This window comes from Biomphalaria glabrata, chromosome 2, assembly GCF_947242115.1.
Source record: "Biomphalaria glabrata chromosome 2, xgBioGlab47.1, whole genome shotgun sequence".
NCBI lineage: Eukaryota > Metazoa > Mollusca > Gastropoda > Planorbidae > Biomphalaria > Biomphalaria glabrata.
The window spans coordinates 44,215,692-44,230,016 of NC_074712.1; the positions used below are offsets into that span (position 1 = coordinate 44,215,692).

Genomic DNA, 14,325 nt, shown 5'->3' on the forward strand with positions numbered 1-14,325 from the left:
ATTCTATGACCTACATAATGACTTCAAGTGGAGGTCTTATAACCTATACAGTGGTGGGTCATATTCTACTATTTCTGTAAGTCAGGGTTTCTCAACCTGTGGGTCGCGACCCACTTGGGGGTCGATTGACGGTTTGCCAGGTGTCGCCTAAGACCATCGAAAATATGGATTGTTCTATGGCTGTTTGTGTGTTTATGTGTTGATGGGGGTCGCGTAAGAGTTGGGGATTGAAAAAAGGGGTCGCCGAGCTTAAAAGGTTGAGAACCGCTGCTGTAAATGATAACATATTTCAAGGTCTTGTGGTCTCAGCAAGTCTATTAAGGGTAACGTCATTGAATCTTGGGGAAACGTTTCCTTGGGCTGTAGTTTGAACCCATGACATTTAAGTTCATCTACCAGTCTCTAACAAGCAGCCGCGTGAGACTAAATTGTTTACAAAAAAAAAAAAAAAAGCACGTGTCCTTGGTTGATTTTCTAATATTTCAAGCCTCGAAGTTTGGAACATTTTTTTTTCGTTTAATGAATCTTTTTTTTAAAAAAAAAACGGAAACACCAGAATAACAAAAATCATTTTTATTTCCAGTGTTGTTGTTTTTTTTTGCGGCCCCCGAAAGGGGAAAAGACGCTATTAGTATTGTGTGGAATGTCCGTCCGTCCGTCCCGTTTAGAACTCGTAAACTAGAAAAGATAGTGAAAATCCGACATCATAATATTTTAGACCATTCAAAGTTCTGATGCAACGGCTACTTTTTTCTTTTCTGAAACCGAAAAATCTAATTTTTAAATCACTTATGCAAGCAATTTTTTCATAAAAATACACCACTTCTACAACTATTTACTATTAATAGTAACAAACACGGGAAGCTCCTTAGTAGGGGCGACAACTATCGACCATATTTTTAACACATTTATGCAAACGGTTTTAGATTTTTGTCCCTAAATTTATTTTTTTTTACATTAGTATTGCTAAGTTTTAGTAAGTTCTGTTATACTAACTACTACTTTTACACACAAAAAAATTTTGACTTTTTTTTAAGAGAAAAAAAAAATTTAGCATGCATCTAAGTTGGACATAATTTAAAACAACAATTAATAAGTAGTTTTTCATATTATCTCGTGGAATGCAGAGGGCACCTCACTGTATAAAACACTGAACTTAAAGAATTTTTTAAGGATATAATAACTTCCCCTTAGCATTATATTATTTTGGACTTAGACTAAACAAACTCCTCCCTATTCAAAACAACACACCCCATCATTTTGGTAACCATACACATCCATTCTACAGATCACTCACAAGACACCTACCCAACAATGAAAACATAACACACCACGACTCAAAAACAATATACACTATACTCAGAGACACGTTGAAAGAAAACCTAGAAGTTAGAATAAAGTGTGTCAGGGAGTTAGGGGTTAAACCAACCAATTGGACAGACACATTCACGCATTTACACAACAAACACAAAACACCCAAAGCACGAGAAGTAGCCTACAGATTACTCTTCGGGATGACCCCAATAACAGGAAGACTCTCAACTACAACAGGGTCCAAATATACCTGTGTAATTTGTAAAAAAGAAAACCAAAAACCCAGAGAAACACTTATTTAGTGAATGTGAGCTGGTTGAGGCAGCAAAAAAAACTTTAGAAGATATTATTGACGCAAACAGTCAAACCTGTGCAAATGTAAATACTGCTATTTTCTATAAAAAACTAAGAGACATCAATGTAACTATTTTATCAGAATATAGAAACCTTATTTAAAATACCTACCTACAAATCGTCTACCATAATAAACTATACAGTAATGTATTAGTAGATCACATTTTTAAGAAAATTATTGAACGCAAAGTGAAACAATATAGCGCTAAATAAAGATACCAAGATTGTCCATTAACTTAAAGAAAAGGGAATATATATATATATTTGGAGTATATATATGATGAATATGTGTATGCGAGTGTGTATGCGTGTGTATAGATATATATCCCAAATGATCCTTTTTATATATTTAACGACCCTGTAACCATATAATTAAAAAAGTTAGTACTCCAAATAAAAAAAAAAAGTGATCACCCCTTGAAATTGACAACGGTTAAGACAATTCAAGACAGTACACAATCACAAAGGCCACGCCTTGACCTTGTGACTGTAGAGACTTAAACCAAAGTTTTGATCTACAAAGACGAGAGAGTTAGGCAGGAGAAAACGAGAGATCTCATTCGATTAAAACAGAGAATCATATCGAAATGGAACATTAGGCCGGCAAGTCAAGGAACGGTAACACTATAAGGAACGAGGAGCGAACACGTGAAAACCCAAGAAAAGGGAAAGAAGAGTAACTCCAAGAAATCAAAAACAAGGGCAGACTTTTACGTTCTATGTAAACATTGTTTTTTCTTCTGAATTCCTGTATTGAAAATCAGGCATGACCACATGATATCTAAGCAAACAATTCTTTGTATTAATTTGTACTTTTTAACAATTATGTCCATAGTGACTTCTTTACAAATATTGCAAAAATACCACCACTATCCGTATTGTGCATACCTGTGCAGTCTACATACAAATATATTATTTCTTACTACCTTGTAGACGTTTACTTTTTGTACAGTTATTATTATTCTTCTGTTGTTCTAATATTGAGCATCAACATAACCTCATATCTCAACAAGCTTCTACATCAAATTGTTACTAAATTAGTATTTAGTTTCATCCTTTTTTGTGTGTATGCACGTTCGATAGAAGTTAATATAAAGACCTGGGGTAATGTAGCAAAGCACAAAGGAAACAACCATAAGCAATGTAGACAAAGTGGAAAAAAAATGTGACTACAATGTTTAAAATGTTTTAATATCATTTAAGTTTCTATTTCACTCTTTGATTGTTTCTGTTTAATTACCTATTGTTGACACTCTCACCACATATATTTTAAGAACCTTAAATTTCAAAAATATTCATTATATGCTATTGGAAAAAAATAACCCCATATACAAAGCAATTTAAAACGTTAAAATATTATGACAACCTAAATGTAACTATATGCATTGCTATGTTTTGCAATCATTGTACTTTAAAATGTAAGTACTTAGTTTGTACGCTTACTAATAAAATATGCATCTTTTTGTTATTTAAAAAAAAAAAAGCCCAATAAAAAGGCCAATAGCCAAAAAAAAGAGGCAATGCCCAAAAAAGAGGCAAATAAAAGAGGCAAAAGCCCAAGGATTCCTAGGATGTAAACAGCTCGACAACTGAAGTCAAAAGCTAAAAAGCTGAGGTATCCTTAAAAAAAAAAAAGAATTTTTTAAGGATTTTTTTTCTTGAGGAATTAGAGATTGCCCCTTTCCAAAACAATTAGAGGCTAATTAGAGCAATTAGATATTCATTATAAGAGATTAGTTAGACCAGGATCACATCTAACTTCACATTCACTTTCACCTATCTTTTGGTCTGTGGACCGCTGGGGCACCACACAAGATCAGACAGCCTTCTTTCTCCTTTCTTCTCTGTCATTTGCCTTTGATAGTATTTCATTCTGATGTTCTTTCTGAAAATATTGAAACCTGCCTTTTTGCCTGCCTAGGTGAACCACTTCGGGGACCGATTTTGAGTTTGTGTCTCCACACAAACTGTCTTTGTAACCTTGTTTTATGTTTAAATTTGGAATTAAATTTAAACTTGAGAAATGTTTTTAAAAATCATTTTACCTAAACGAACTAAAAATTCCTTCAGACTCTATGTAATTAGATGAATAACTACATTTAAAGACATTACTTGGATAATGAAAAGGCATACACATTCTGTACACTTTTGGACAACATACATATACTCCTAAAAAGTATGATAAAAGTGTGCCCCCCCCAAAAATAAAATAAAACACACATTAAATGTAATATCTTAATGTTTTAAGGATTAAACAAAGGACGCTCTCTAAGTATTGTTTTTACAAAGCTGATATCAACTCACTCTGTCTGTCTGTCTGTCTGGTACAAAGTGTGAACACGCTATTTCTGCCACACCCATTCTCAGATCAAGCAGAAACTTCGCATAATTATTCATTAACATAGACAAGACACAAATCAATAATAAAAAAGTAACCAATTAGATAATTAATGACTGGTAGCTTTAGTTTCAGGGATGGAGCTCTTCAGCTGTGGATAGGCTTTTTTTTTTAAAATGGATTCAAAAAATGTTTTTTTTAGATTGTAAATGTTCGTCAATAGATTGAAATTGAAAAGGAAAGATTGAAACCTTTCGTTTGCTTAGCTCCTATTGCTTTTCTTTGACTATCATTAGCAATTCATCTAGTATTGGTAGTTTGGACTATCTATAATAATTCGTCTATTATTGCTGGTCGTGAACTAGTAATTCAGCTAGTATTGCTTGTTTTGGACTATCTCTGGTAATTCATTATCATAGCTAGTCGTGGTCTATCCTCTATAATTGCTGGTCTGGACTAACAGTTCTAGTGCTTGTCTTGGACTATCTTTAGTAACTCATCGACTATTTCATGTTTTTATAAAAAGGCGGTTGGTCGTTGTGCTGGCCACATGACATCATGCTCGTTAACCGTTGGCTAAAGAAACAGATACACTTAACATAATCTGCTCTATAGAACGCATGGTCTGAAAGGGGAACTTTACTTTTTTTTATCAGAAAAAAAAATGAAACAGGCCCCAATGTCTAGCCCTTGTCATTTAGAGGGGAGGAACGTATACGCTTAGGAGGTAGGTGGTGGAGTGGAAAGGGCGGTGGATGGTATTCAAATTGATATTTCTACTACGACGTTTTGCAGTATTGTGTTACACCACAGTTACCATTGAAATCACGCGCCAAAGTTTCGACGTGCATCACACGTTGGCAGAAATCTATTTGTAAATCACCTTTATGGCTTGTTGTCGTCTCAATACATTCTAGGAGCCATTGGCCTCCCTTTCACTATACTCTCTGTCTGGCACTCCCCCACTCCCCCTTACCAATCCGTAGTAAAACTAGAGCCCTAAAAAAAGGTGAAAATTCATTTTAATATTCAAACAAAAATCTTGAATAAAATAGAAAACAAAATTAGGTCACGACTCAAAACCTATAAGTGGTGTAAAAAAAAAGTTTTGAAATAAATATATATGGGGAACACTTACTCCTGAAATATATACAATTTCCGACCTCTGATACAAAATGTATCTTCGCTAAGGACCCTCGGCTTCAAAGTTTGAGAACCTTGTTTGACTTCCTGTAGTCCAAGTTTCATTAAGACCGATTCTTTCACCTTTTTTATTTTTCATTAGGTGTAAAGAAGGAGTCTGTCGATATCAGAGGCACTGCAGGTGTGAGGTATTTGACGCTTCAGTTTCATATCAAGTTGTTGGTGAGGAGGTAATAGATAATGTCGTAATAGTGAGGAGGTAATAGCTAATGTCGTAATAGTGAGGAGATACGTTCAGCAGTAAATGTAAGTGTCTAGTCAACTTTTTAGACTTTTTTTTTCTCTTTTGTCCATTTTTTTTCTTTCGAAAATTATAGGCATAGATAGATAGATAGATTGATAGATAGATTGATAGCTAGATAGATGGATAGATGGATAGATAGATGGATGGGTAGATGAATTTATAGATGGGTGGATGAATTGATTGATGGATGTATTATCGATTGATCGATCGATCGATAGATAGATAGATGATACTTCGATAGATCTATAGATAGATAAAATGGCAAGTAGAACAGATAGATAACATCTACAAAAAAAAAGGGAAAAATTGTCCTATTGCTTACTATTGATATTTCTTCGTTTATTATTGTGTATGCTAACATTGGTTTCCCTCGCAAGATTTCTCTCCCCCTGCTAGACTCTCTAAACATGCCTTATCTCCCTTTCGTCCTGACCTAGACAATACAGCAGCCATACATTATCTTCACATTCTTACATTGGATGTACAGCAGACGTTACTGTACCAGCAGACGTCATGACCATGTTAAGTCCGATTTAGGGCCTTAAAGTGCGTGTCTAAATTGGAGCGCAGCAAACTAAAGTCTTATATTTATTTAGCTGTATTTTTGTATTTTCTAAGACTTTGTTTACTGAGAGCATAGATCTATTTATTGATTACAGTCTCGTGGAGTTCCAACACAGTCTGCTCTACCCGAGGAGTTTTAAAAGTTTGTTTTTTCTTGCATTGTAAAAGAAGTACTTATTAAAATAACTGGATCCATGTTTTATAGACCTACCCACTCGACGCCCTCAGCTTCCTCGACTACCCCTTTTCTATTATTGCCTCCTGCGCCCTACTGGGGCAGAGTTGATTACAAATCTTTGTGGTAACAATGAAAATACATCGTTGAGTCAACAGACTGATACGACTGCCTTATAGATTTATGTGCTTCTAATGGGAAATTACGGAAGAGTTACACTGTCTGAGTCTGTTTCAGATTTGTTATGGTCAGTGCTTCTATGGTCTGGTTATTATCTAGAAATAACAGTATGTATGTTTAATCCATTGTTGAACACTATTTGTGTGTAGACTTGTAGAGGCGATTTGTACTGTTAGAGTCAAGTCATTTGATTAGAACTTTTTTTATATATGAATTCTCCCTAAAGCTCTTTTTTTCCCTATGTTTCTCTCTTTTTCTTTCTCTCTCATTCTCTCTCTCTCTTTCTCTCCATCCCTCTCTCTTTCTCTCTCACTCACTCACTCTTCCATATTTACAACGCTTATCTCAACTCACTCTGTCTCGGATCAAGTTGAAACTTTCCACAATCAGACATGATTCCTAACAAGTGAATCTACCGAAATATGTACCACTTATTTTATCAATTAGTCGTAATTAATATTGGTTTATATATAATGACAATACTAGCTAAGGAGATATAACTATACATTTTTAAAACTGATATTAGATAACTTGAAAGCTTTCGGTTTTCATTAGCACTTGTCTAGCTTAGTTGCTAGCGTCTCGGTCAAGGAGGCTTGAGCCGAGCTCGAATTCAAGTCGAGTAATATTTTTTTTCTTTTTAAAATTGTTTTGGAAATGACAGCTGGGAAACATACCATAAGCTGCCCTCCGCTCCCCCCCCCCCAGTCCCCCTCTCCAACTGGTCCACATACTGGATTGGAATATAGCGCCTTGAGATACCCACCCAAACACGATATTGTGCTAAACAAAAGCAATTGGTAGTTGTAAAAATATTTCCAATCGCACAAATGTATTCATATTTTTATAGATCTAATACAAATGAATGACATGATAGAGTCCAAATGGTTGATATGTTGTTTTTTTTTTTTATTTTATTTAAAGTATTTTTTTCTTTTCTTTTACTTGTTTCTCCATGTTCCTCACTCTTTTTTTTCCTGTCGGTTTGACTCTCTTTATGAGTATCTAGTATCTTTCTTCTGAAAGGATCTGTTGCTCTCTCTCTCTCTCGCTCTGAAGAATATCTTTTTTCTCTCTGAAACATTATGTTTCTCTCTCTCCTTCCCCCTCTGTCTCTGTCTCTCTTTTGGAAGGAATATCTTCTATGAAACATTCTGTTTCTCTCTCTCTCTCGCCATCTCTCTTTTTTTCTCTCGCCATCTCTCTGTTTCTCTCTCTCTCGCCATCTCTCTGTTTCTCTCTCTCCATCTCTCTTTACTTGTTAGAGGTTCCTTTCTCTTACTCTTCGGTCTAGTCTTTTAATGTGTCTGCCTATGTGTCTGTCTATGTCCGTGTGTCTGTCTATGTATCTGACTATGTCTAAGTCCTTGTGTCTGTCCATGTGTCTGTCTATGTCCGTGTGGCTGTCTATGTATCTGTCTATGTCTAAGTCCTTGTGTCTGTCCATGTGTCTGTCTATGTTCGTGTGTCTGTCTATGTCCGTGTGTCTGTCTATGTCCGTGTGTCTGTCTAAGTCCGTGTGTCTGTCTATGTCCGTGTGTCTGTCTATGTCTAAGTCCGTGTGTCTATGTCCATGTGTCTATGTCCGTGTGTCTGCCTAAGTCTATGTCCGTGTGTCTATGTCCGTGTGTCTGTCAATGTGTCTGTCTATGTTTATCCTTCTGTTTCTAAACCCTAAACATCTATGACCTACTTACAGCTAGTACATTGTGTTTCCTATCTTGGCAACAAAACCTGCAAGTGAACGTCTTCCACAACAAATGTGCAGCAAGTGATCCACACACAAAAACATTGCCCAACACATCCATACCTATCCTTGAAGGTTAGATAGATCAGTTGTTATTTCTTTTTCTCCAAGGGTTCTTGGTTTCTGAGATCAAGAACCTGCATTGATAATACAATTTAGGTATTACAGATTGTGTCCACTGCCTAACAAGATATTACAATTAATTCCGTTGAGGTACTTTAGTATTTTAACACTTTTTATTGGCTGCTTTAGAGAAACCACAACATTATACTGAACTACTGTACATACTATTTGTGCAGAAAGAAATATATTGACACAGTCCTGGGAAAGTCTAGTATAACTTTTGATTAGACCTTTTTTTTAAAATCAATTTTATTATTTTTTCCCCTGAAAAATCTTCTTTCCTTGTTATTTTTGCTCTCTTTCTCTCTCTCTTTCCCCACCTCTCTCTCTCTCTCTCTTTCTCTCTCTCTCTTTCTCTTGTATGTATGAAGTAAACTATTAATGAAAGGAAAGAAAACCAGATGATGCATATAGCGGGATTCAAAGCCTCTTTAGTTTATCTTTTGTTTGTGTATATCAAAAGAAAACAATAAATATTGCTTTTTATCTCGTCTACAGAAGTTTGATCTCAGAGAATCTATTGAGTTCGGGTTGCGTGTTTTGTTTATAAGGCAGATTAGTGTTGCATTATTCCCTCGCAGTTTTGCCCTTGTTGGTGAGTCCTCACACAATGAGTTCTAAAATAAGTTTGAGAACTGTTACTGCACGTCCATGGAAAGGGCAAAGGTCAAGGCCAAAAACAAATCTACCTTACTTACACGTGTGCTGACACTTCACGCCCCTCATTTCACTTAGGGGGTAACGCATTGCTGTTTGAGATGTATTAGGCTGCAACTGTAATCTGAACCGAGGGCAACACTCAGCAAAATAAGCCAAGATCATCTATGTAGCACCCCCCCCTCACCGTCTCCTCACTCGTAGCCTTGCACCAGAAGTGCAGTGGAAGGACCAAGACATATGTCTACAATGTCTGTGTTTGTGGCAAAGGCGTAGCGAACAAAACGTGGGGCAAGGTACACTATTGGTACCCCCCCCCCCTCATTCCATTTTCCACGAGCATCACATAGAAATATAGGCTGCGTGTGTCGCCCCACCCCTGAGGGTGGCACTCAGGACATCGTGCCCCATAGCGCCCCCCCCCCGCCTCACTACGCCTCTGGTCTGTGGCTCGTGGTTTGAAAGTTGTTATTGTACACAAAGTAAAGTAAAAGAAAAGAAATGGTAGATAGTCTTCCCTCAGGGAGTGGTCGGTGGTTTATTGTTACTTTAGACTATTTAGCGAACGAGATTTGAGAAACTTTAGCATGTTGCGTGATTAATATTAGTTGGAAAGCATATTTCTTGACCTTAAGAGGTGCTAAGTAACTATAACCCGTGGTAGATTGGGGACTGATCAATAGATCAAGATTGACTGCTGCAGACGTAACCAAATGTAAAGAGAAGGAAACTGTAAACATCAATAGAAGATCTAAAGTAAAACAATCGATGTTTGGGCCACCAGACCTTCGTCAGGTACATCATACAAAGAAGACAAAATAATAAACTCTAAGGTCACTTATAGTTCGATCTTAACTCCACTCTTTTTGGTCTTGACTATAGAGGCACGAAAGAAAATAAACATACGGCAGTTAAAATCGCGGGAAAACAGAAAGAGGAAGCAGGGCTATTTTTTTAGAATGGCAGAGTGTCTCAGAACAGTTGTGGAACTTTTTGTTTTTCCTGGTAAACTGTATTCTGGGTAATTACCGCAGCCAATGTACTCAGATCTACATCTTGTAGTGTGGACATAGACCTGCATAGACTCTAGATATTGGCAGATAAAAAGTTAAAAAAACGATTATTTTAGGACACACACACACACACGTTGAATAGAACTTGGTCCTGGTTTTAAACAATCAAGAAAATATGCCGCCGGTGGCAACATGTGTATGTGTGCACGTGTGCGGTCAGTGCATGTGCGTGTGCGGTCAGTGTGTAGGCGTTGGCGCAATAGTTTTGAAAGTGTAGTTATTTAGAATGATCCTTATACTGTAGAGATACAGGAAGTGATTCTGGCAAGGATAACAATCGGTCTGCCCCGAGGGCGAAATTCACACATTTTTATTTGTTTTTTTAAAAAAGGTTTCAGTTTAAAAATAAAGAAATATTTTTTAAATTTAGTTTTTATTTTGCTTGAATTTGTTTTTTTCGTTTTGCGCAGTATTATTGTATAAAGATTTTTATATTGAATTTTGTTAAAATTTTGAAGATATTCACTACTCATTTTTTTCAATCAGAAAATTTTAAGAGGGCTTCCGTCCCATTTGCTGGTTCTCCCCTGGAAATTTTGAAAATTGTCTTCTAGTAACATTACCAAAACAAAACGAAGTCAACTGATCACTAAAATCCATTTTAAATGTTTTAGCATTTCAAAGCCCACACACTATTTACAATCCTACACTTATCAAAATAAAATCCATATTATATCCAGAAAATATACTCTTTATAGAGCATGGAAGTAGATCGAAGAAAAAATGACAAACAAAATGAGAAGTATCGCTGAGTGACTGCTAAGCACAATGTCTAATAAAATAAAATAAAAAAGTTAAGTTCCCCATTCATAACTTGCGATCTATAAAGCAGACGATGTAAAGGTCAGATGACAATGCTTAGTGATTCACTGTGCAGACGACATACCTGATTTTATCACATGACAGGTTTTACTAATTTTCCGAAACTCTGATAGCCAACGATAATTTCAGTTTTATTGCTAGCTATGGCCACACCTTTTTCTTTGTTCTAACAAGCCAGTGAAATAAATTCAGTTCGCGAAGTGCATAGATAGGTCACAAAAGGACAAAACTACAGGGACTTTTGAATCCAATCATTGTACTGGCTATAAATCTACTTGCCACACGATTGCACACGCCAAAAGTTGTTTGTGAAGTTCTGACAAGCTAACGTCCAGCTGTGACATCACTCGCCTGTTCAAAATGTAGAGTTTACTTCAGAATTCACATGTTTGTCTATTTAGTGCTCTGTTGAGGCACATTTCAAGCAAATGCTAAGATTTGATCACGCGACTGTCGCAGTACAAAGGAAGTACCGCCTGTTACAGACAAAACATTTATTAAACTTGATAGGAAATGTTTCCATTTTCTGAAACTTATTTTTAAAGTAAATTACTTAGTGTGTAGTGTTAAAAAAAAAAGAAGTACTTCAATGGTGTGTGCTTTACAAGGATCTATATCATGTTGGATATGTCACATACTAAAAAAGCAAAAGCATTCTTATTTATCTTTTGTTGTTTTTCTAGGAAGTAGGCCTATGTCTTTGACCTTTAAATATTTTTTGAATAAATAGCACATGTTCATGTGTGTCTGTAGTTGTGTTAATCTGCCGACGATTAGTGACAAGTTGTCTCTGACACCCTTTGTCAGTACATAACATCTTTGGCAGTAGACAACAGCTATATCAAAACTGTCATTCTAGAGGTAGAGTTTTCCCCCCTTGTTCGTATTCTACTAAACCCTCGCCTACAAAGGAAGAGAAGCCTGGTCCAAAGAAATCACAGTGTCTGTAGTGACTGGTACACGACCTGACTGATTGTAGTTTGTATATTTTCTACCAATGGTTTCCGAAAGGGGAATAATTCAACTAGCCGAACTAGGAGTGGACTAAACCAGATTAATGTTAAGACTTGGCCAATGTATTAATACCATAATAATAATTATAATAATAATAATAATAACAGTAATAATAATAATGGGCCAGCGAATCAATACTCGTTCGTCTTTTACATAATAATAATAATAGCTTTTATATAGCGAAATTTTCATGCTCACAGCATTTATCTCATTTATCAATCTCATTTGTGGACCATTAGGGGTAGAAATATCTGTAAGAAAGTACCGCTAGATATCGCCAGGCGCTCAGTAAACACAGCTCTGCTTGAGTCGGGTGTCGAACCTCAAGCCCCCTTCATAGGTAGCCAAGCTTAAGCGTACTTAGCCTTTTGACCACGCCTTCCACTATGTCAACTATTCGACATTTCAAGGCTCAGAAACGCTGCTGATAATTTAATCCCCAAAAGTTTTAATGCACCTGTTCAGAATATGTTCACTCGCTACATTAATATGTTTGAAATCTCTTATATTTAATTTGTTTTTAAAGTCTATTGATACTTATTTTGTTTCTTCAATTCAATAGAATAGATCCACGTATTTTTTTGTTAGTTTTGTATCGGACATTTTTATATCTGGCGGGACAACGTTTGAATAGTCAGCCTTTTGGTGCCTCCTGTGTACAAGATGAAGTGTTGATAAGCTAGGATTTGTTTTAGAAAAAATGTTTATGAAAATGTGTATGCACATTTAGAATCTGAAATTATTTTCACTGAAAGGAAGTTCTGGACGTGACGTTACCGTATGACGTGGCACTACAGGAGTACACAAAATGGAGAACGTCTCAGCGATTAGGAACAAGTAGCATTGGACATGGACTGTTATGGTAGAGCTGGATTTAGAAACAACTGACGATCATCCCATGACTTTTTAAAAGACAAATGGGTTACTAGCTAATAGAGATTTGACACGAATATAAACTGCTAAGAATTGAGGTAGTTAAAATGAAAGCTCTGACAAAAGTTTCATTTAGCCTCTCTAACCGTGTTCAAGTCATAATCTCCTAATCTTTTTTTTTTCTAATTACTGCTATGCTCTTCAACGCATTTTGAAATAGCCTGCTTTCTCTACTCCTACACACACACACACACGCACGCATGCACACACACACTCACTCAAAGAGCCAACTAAATCTTTTGTAACTGTTGGCAGTTCATTTTTAATTAAAACAGCTTCAAGCTATTTCAATATTCTTTTCTAATTTAAAAAAAACAAAACAAAAAAAAACAGACTTTTGTGGATTGTCATGTCGGAAGTCGTTGAAGCATCCCATTCTTCAGAATTGCGCCACAAACATCGATTTGTCTCAAAGATAGAAAAGAACAACAAAAAAATTCTTGCATCAATGATTGCGGCATTATTTACTGAAGACTAGTTGCTGCTTCTATAAGTGGCTGCTGAGACACTCGTCACTCTTTTGTAGCGGTGCACGAGCTGGACGTTTGGCTTTGTTTTTAGGTTTTTGATAAATGAGAAAAACAAGAATCTCTTAAAGCAGTGTTTCCCAAACTGTGTTCCGCGGAAGCCTAGTGTTCCGCGAGGCCTGAATAGGAGAGTTTTACGAACTACTGGAATGATTAACTAGAAGGCCAACACGTGAGTTAATCTCTCTGAAAAATAAACAAAGTGTTCCGCTAACTACTCAGAAAGTGCGAAGTGTTTCGTTTAGGAAAAAGTTTGGGAACCACTGTCTTAGAGTATTGTTTTAGTGGAGTCTTGTGTTTGTATTGTTATGCAGCATACAATGGCCTGGAAGTCATAGACTTGTCTGTTTGAGCTCTCCGGTGTCTGGACTATTTTCTCTTTTCAAATTCTCTTTTTGTTTGACATGCGCAGTTCTTGTACGTATGCCTTTGACCTGATCTACTGTTCGTGGGGGCGGGGACAGTGGTGGTCGATGTGAGAATGAACGCACACAATCAACAGATCTATATTCAAATCAGCAATGAATGTGGAATCAGCTGAAGTTCAGTAGTTGTCTGAAGGTTAGGCTCAGGAAATACCCCTCTCCCCCCTCGATTCTTTTTTTTCAATCGTTGGCGCCCGGTTCATCCCTACCCTTGATGTATTGAACTCGGCAGCTTCAGCTCAGATGTCTGTTTACAGTACCAAGAAAGTTGTTTAACATGTGTTGTTGTTCATGTTGTTGTTCATGTTGTTATTCTTGTTGCTGTGCATGTTGATGTTCATGTTGTTGTTTATGTTTATGTTCATGTTGTTGTTCTTGTTGTTGTGCATGTTGATGTTCATGTTGTTGTTTATGTTTATGTTCATGTTGTTGTTCATGTTGTTATTCATGTTGATGTTCATGTTGTTATTCATGTTGATGTGCATGTTGTTGTTCATGTTGTTATTCATGTTGATGTTCATGTTGTTGTTCATGTTGTTATTCATGTTGTTATTCATGTTGTTATTCATGTTGCTGTGCATGTTGTTATTCATGTTGTTGTTCATGTTGCTGTTCATGTTGTTATTCATGTT

General features: G+C 36.3%; 1 protein-coding gene across 10 annotated transcripts in view; it reads left to right on the forward strand.

Moving 5' to 3' along the window:
- LOC106055105 (RYamide receptor-like) overlaps positions 1-14,325 on the forward strand; it is a 217,814-nt gene that overhangs the window by 132,105 nt on the left and 71,384 nt on the right. For 2 of the 10 annotated variants that reach the window (XM_056020752.1, XM_056020757.1), the window contains one exon: positions 5,292-5,455. The exons of the other annotated variants lie outside the window; for them this stretch is intronic. The gene's annotated coding sequence lies outside the window, so the exon portion shown is untranslated. The remainder of the gene's footprint in view (positions 1-5,291; positions 5,456-14,325) is intronic. 10 annotated transcript variants of the gene reach the window in all.